This window comes from Capra hircus, chromosome 11, assembly GCF_001704415.2.
Source record: "Capra hircus breed San Clemente chromosome 11, ASM170441v1, whole genome shotgun sequence".
Classification (NCBI taxonomy): domain Eukaryota; kingdom Metazoa; phylum Chordata; class Mammalia; order Artiodactyla; family Bovidae; genus Capra; species Capra hircus.
Window position 1 is genome coordinate 105952614 of NC_030818.1, and position 6392 is coordinate 105959005.

The window sequence follows — 6392 nt, forward strand, 5'->3', positions numbered from 1 at the left end:
GACGACCGCGTGGTGCTTGGCTTGTCTCCACCGCCAGACGGAGCCTGGGAAGCTGGCTCTGGGCTCAGCCCCGAGGCACCGCAGTGGCCACGCACAGGGCTTGTGAGGACCCCGCCTGCCCACCTTCTTCCAGCCGCAGGAGCACCCCAGGGCGCCCAGAGCCGCTTCCTCTGCTCCTGGCAAAGCAGCCAAAGCCTCCCTTTGGGAGTTCTGCTTGAAACTCCCCCCCAGCCACCCCCAAAGCCAGCCTGCCAAGGCGCCTCTTGTCTCCTCGCCCCCAGCTACTGTGGGTTTCTCCTGGACCACCTGCTGCACAGAAAGGGTACCCTTTAAATGTGGAGGAGCTTCTGATGACTGTAAGGCCCCTTCTTCCCCTCTGGCCCTAGTGCCTCCTGAGAGTTAAGGCCAGCATGCCCCAAGCAGCCACTCCCCCAGGGCACAGACCCCGAAGGCAACTCTGGTCCACCCCTGGGGCTGGTATAGGAGGGGCTTCAAGGGACGGACAGCCACCCCCTACTCCCCCAGCCCTCCTCCCCCTGCAAGAGCAGCCTGCCCAGAGGGGATTGAGAGAGCCAGGCCTCGAAGTTTTAATTTGGCTGCCACTCGGGAGTCACAAGGAAAGTCGTTCTTGTAAATCTTTCAGACACCCCTTCCAGAAGCCTGAGGGCGTCAGCTTCCCCTCAGGAGGGTTACAGCTTCCCCTCAGGAGGGTTACAGCCACATTTTGTTCCCAAGACACACAGGCGCCTTGTCGTTCCCCTGCTCCTGCTGTGCACTCCAGCTCTGTTCTGCCCTGAGGATTTCCCAGGGGAATTTTCAGTTGGTTAAACAGACATTCGGGGACCCCCGGCTGGTGTTGGGCCGATGGGCCGGCTCCCTCCTAAGACACCACAGAGACGACGGAATATTTGACGCAAATGAGCCCCTAGGGGAGGTGGTGTCCACCTGGCCGCTCAGGCCCAGTGAGAAGGTCTGTCCTGGGGGGAGGGGTGCCTGGCCCCAAAGGAAAAGGTGCTGCAAGAATTTGGACACTGTTGGGGCGTCCGGCCTGGGCACTACCTGGCCACCCAAGTGGCTGGAACACGTCTCCGCTTCCCACGCTGACACCACAGGAGAGAGTCAGAACTATCAACAAACGAAGAGAGGGCGCAGGCTCCTGACGCAGGCCCCCAGCTGAGGGGTCACGGGCCGGGCGCTCACTGCGGGGCGTTGGCCAGCGCTTCACCTGGGGTCTCCACCACCCCGCCTCAGGCTTCAGATGCGGGAAGAGCTCTTTAAGCCTCTTGGTGGCCCGGGTGACAAAGAGGTGCAGTGAGCCCCCCCGCCCCCGCCCGGCCTCCAGGATCCCACGGTGTGTGCGAGGTGTGTGCGAGCAGGCCAGGCCTCCCGGCAAGGGCACCCCAGGGGGAGCGGTCTGGCAGGCAGCCCTTGGGCCTCTGGGAAGCCCCGGAGTGGCTGCCGTGGAGGAGGCAGGCAGACCAGCGACCAAGGGCAGGGCCGGAGCCCTTCTCCCGGCCAGGACTGCTGGCAGCTCCTGGCGACTGTCAGGCTCTCTGACCTAAGCCCGGCGGAACTCAAGAAGTGTTTACTGTTGGAGGGGATGCCAGAGAGACCAGGAAATGCAGGCAAATGGTCAGCCAGAAAGAGTGATGTCCAAAGCCAGTGGGCGTGGGAGCCAGGAGAGAGCCGGCCAGAGCTGAGAGCCGAAGCAGTGGGTGACCAGGGCGAGGGGGCCGGCGGCCCTCCGGCTCTGCCCCGCAAAGGCCCTGCGGTCAGCACAGGGCGCTCAGCTCTGACCTGCTGGAGGCAAGTGCCTCCTCGGGCCGCATGGAGCGTGCCGGAGGAGGCCGGCCTACACCCGGCTTGCCAGGCTCTGGGGGCAACTGAGAAACAAAGCCCGGGGCCAGAGTCTGCCCGCGCGGCCCCGGGAGGTCTGGGAACCGCCGCGGGCTCCTCCCGAGAACTCCTGGGCACCCCCTCCCGGGGCTCCTGGGTTTGGGGAGGCCCCTCCCGCCCCTCCCCGCCGCGGCGGGCCGGGCTCCCCTCCTCTCTGCCCGGCGCATTCTTCTGCTTGGCTGTACGTCGGGTCGTCGCGGCTCGCGTCCGTCTGTCGATCTTTCTTCTCGCGCCCCCTCCAAAGCCGCGGGCCCCATTCATTCGCGAGGCCTCTGCCCTTTCCTGCGCGCGGGTCCGCTCGGCGAGCAGCTGCTATGCTAATGAGGAGGGGCGGGGGCGGCGGGCAGCGGGACGGGGGCACCCGCGGGGGAGCCGGCGTGGCGAGGCAGTGGGGGGCGGCGGGGCCGTGGGGCCCGGCCGGGGGGCGGGCGGCGGGCGCTCCCAGAGGCCCGGTCTCTGCGTTCAGAACCCGCGGGGGCGCCCGCCCCGCGCACCCACTCGCGGGCCGAGGGGTGCGCGCGGTAGAGACCAGCTGTCATCTTGCTCTGGGGTCGCGGCCTGGGGAGGCCGGCTGCTTCTGGAGGCCCCCGCCCCCGCGCCCACCGGTGCGCCCCTCGCAGGCGGGGGACTGGGCCGGACGCGGAGCCCGACGGCCCCGCTGCCCCCCGGCCCGGGTGGTTGGATGCGGGCCCTCCCGAGGCGGTGCCCCGGGGCCCGGGTCGCGGCGAAAGGGGACCGGGGCGAAACGGCCGGAGAGGACGCGCGGCGTCCGAGGGGGCGACGACGGCTGGAAGCGAGTGGCCTCTGAAGCCGGCTCTCGCGGCCCGGGCGAAGCCGCCGCCGGCCGGGCGCCCACGAGCGGGGCCGGCGAGCAGCACCCAAGGCCCGGCTCGGACCCGGGCGGGGAGGCCGGCGGCGCGGGCTGTGCTGCCGCCTCGCGGCCGCCGCGGACACTGCGCCAGGGGCCGGGGCTCCCGGGCCGCGCAACCCCGCCTGCCGCGGACCCGGCCCGGGGGTCCCCCGCGCACCCGCGACCTCGTCTTCTCAGAGGGGCCCGGGGCAGCTCCTGTTTGGCCGGGACTCAACGGTCAGGTTTCGAGCCGAAGGCGGTCGGGGTGGGCGCAGGCCTGGCTCGGGTGCCCGCGGGGGACAGCGCCCTGCAGGCCCCGGTCAGCCGGGCCAGGGGGCACCTTGTGGAGGGGCGGCCGCGGAGGTCCGCTGCCTGGCGCGTAGGGCGCTGGAGCAGGTCGACGGTCCAAGGAAGAGGCAGCTGTGCTAACCCTATTGATGGACATTGAAAAATGCACAATTTTCAGTGTCCTGAGCTGAGTTTTATTCGGGATCTTAGGGAACACTGTAGTTCCGGAGACAGTTTCCCATAGCTCTGAGTGAGGGGCTGCTCCCTAACAGTGCCGGAGCACCCAGCATCCTTGTAACCTGGCGCGGGGGGCGGGGGGGGGGGGTCGGGGGAGCCCCCGGGGCGGGGGGCGGGGGGGGGGGGGGGCGGTGAACACCCCTAGTGCTGCAGCCAAGCGCACATCTCAGTAGAAGGTAGCTGGGAGCACTGATGATTTTCTCGTTTTTCTATGTATGGAAAGACACAAAAATCTCTCCACAAGTTTTCCTGAAATATACCTAACTCTCTAAGGGGCCTGCTTTCCCAAAGCACAAAGTGCCTCAGCCCGTCTTGCATCCTGAATTCCTTTCAGGGTGCACTGTAGGTCCGTGACTGCAGCGGCTGATGACCTGGTCTTTGTACAACCCATCATGGCTTCTACAGGCCCCAGAAGGAGACCCAGGCCAGGGCCCGGGGAAGTGAGCCCATCACGGCCCTGGTGGAGTGACTGGCTATAGCGTGCTGCTCTCCTATTTGGTCAAAAGGGGAAGGAAGGACATTCCAGGGCCCCGGGCCACAAAGAGCGGACAGTCAGCAGGACAGAGGATGAGCCCAAGCCCCGTGGACAGGGCCACTCACTTCAAGACACGGACTGCATCCGTCAGAACCATCAGGTCCAGCTGTCGGGGGCCAGAGGAGCATCCGCAGAGCCCGGAGCCCCAGCAGAGGGGCCGGTGGTGGGCATGGCTCCAGGGGTCAGGGGAGGCTGGCCCTGGGACTGCAATCTGCTGCCCATCTCCCTGCCCCTCCTCCATTCCACAGAAAGTGTCTGTGCTGGGCATGACCGAGGGAAAGACCTCTCTCTGTCCAAACTCTTGCCTGGCTCAGAGGTGGGGCCTAGAGACCAGGTTTACCCCTGGTGGGTGAACTCTGCCTCTCCATGTCTAGGGGCCCCTCACTGGTACCCTGTGAACAAGACCACCCCAGGGAGCCAAGCCCAAGCTGTCCTACAAACTTTCCGAAGGGATATGATAATGTGTAAGCCAGACAGAGTGTATTTCTCATCCTGAAGTTAGAGTAGCTGGAGTTGGGCTGGTATGTGTGGCGTTAGGGTACAGACTGCTGTTCTGCTGGGCGGGCCTTTCATTCACATGGCTCAAAACAGCAGCCCTTATCCAGCCATCAAGACTGCATTCCAGCCAACAGTGAGGAGTGGGGGAAGGGCGGGGAGGGGGAGCGGAAGAGGCCTGGGCCTTCTCCTTCCAGGGCGCTTCCCAGAAGCCTCTTTTGCTAAATCTCCTCACATCCCTTCGGCTAGCACACAGTCACATGACCAGCCTCACTGCAAGAGAGGCGGGGAAGGGTAGTCTTCATTCAGTGACGGCCCGGCGTAGAGCAGGCCGGAGGAGGAAGAGTTGCAGCCGTGGAGTGCTCTGCCCCTGCCCGTGGCAGCGGCGTCCGGGCCGGGCCGTCGGGCAGGCGCGTCTGCGTCCCGTGCTCTGCCTTCTTCTTGCCCGACGGGAGGTTTCTGCTGAAGAACTTTCTAAGAATTAAAACTGTCCGACGATGGACTTAACAGATGAAATGCGGAAGCGCTCCTGGGAGTGGGCGAAAGCCAGCCTCGTGGGCACTGGGAGCCACACGGCCCTTGCCCCGCCCCTTGAGAACCCCGAAGCAGGGGGCGCCCGTCCGCTTCTCCAGCAGAGAGCTGAGGCTGCAGGTCCGGTGAACAGTGCTGCTGCGTGGCCATCGGGAGGCGGGAGGCCGGGCCACGCTCGGGGCGCCCTGCTCCTCGAGTGCCCAGGGCAGGCCCGGCACAGACGAGGGCCAGCCTCTGCGCCCTGCTGCCTGTTGCCGGTTCGCCCGCCTCCCGCTCCCTTATCTCAGGGCAAAGTAATGAGTAACCCAGGACTTGGAGTTCTCAAGGTTATTTTGTCAATAAAGGTCTCCTTCTCAAGTGTCCCAAGACATCTTTTGGGGCTTCTTTTCATTTTAATCAAGGTTGAAAGAAAATCGTTAAGTTTATCATTCACATCCCTAAAAATCAGCTTTACTGTGGTGTAATCTACATACAATGAAATGCAGCCATTTAGAGCGTGATAAGCACGGACAGATGTGTGCACCCAGATAATCCACACAGCCAAACACAGGGCATTCCCCTCAGCCCCCATGTTTCTCCCGCCGGCCCCCCCTGCCCCAGGTCACCTTAGCCCTCCCCGTGGGCTACAGGGTCCCCACCGCAGGACCGCCGTGAACACTCCCTGGGCTTCTGACTCCCTCTACCACGCTCACCGACTTGTGGCAGTGACTTTGGAGAGGGGAGTAGGTCTTTTTCTTTTCCCACTAGAAAAATCTGGCTGACACCACACAAAACAGGGTAGTTTTCATTGGTAGTATTTCTGGAAATAGAATTGTCCTAAGGGTGGGCACAGGACCCCTGCCCCTTACATTTGGAAAACACTCCATTCCTGTCCAGCACTCTTGCCTGGAAAATCCCATGGACGGAGGAGCCTGGTGGGCTGCACTTCATGGGGTTGCTACGAGTTGGACACGACTGAGCGACTTCACTTTCACTTTTCACTATCATGCATTGGAGAAGGAAATGGCAACCCACTCCAGTGGTCTTGCCTGGAGAATCCCGGGGACGGGGGGCTGCCATCTCTGGGGTCGCACAGAGTCGGCCACGACTGAAGTAACAGCAGCAGCCGCCATTCCTGTCTCTTGGGCGCTGAGCCCTGAGGACTGGGACTCTGACCCCAGGGTGCTTTTAGACAATCATCTCATCAAGTTAACGTTCAGAAAATAAAACATTACCCTGGGCATTTATCCAGAAAAGGTGAAAACTCTACTTCAAAAAGATACATGCACCCAGTGTTCACAGCAGCACTATTATTTACAATAGCCAAAACATGGAAGCAACCTCGATGCTCGTTCACAGAAGGATGGTTAAAGAAGATGCGATATACACACACACGGGCACACACGCGCGCACACACACGATGGAGGATTACTCAGCCCTAAAGAAGGATGGAATGTTTGCAGCAATGTGAATGGACCTAGAGATTATCATACTGTCAGACAGGGAAACACAAATATCATATGCTATCACTTACATGGGGAATCTGAAATATGGCACAGCTGAACTCATTGACAAAACAGA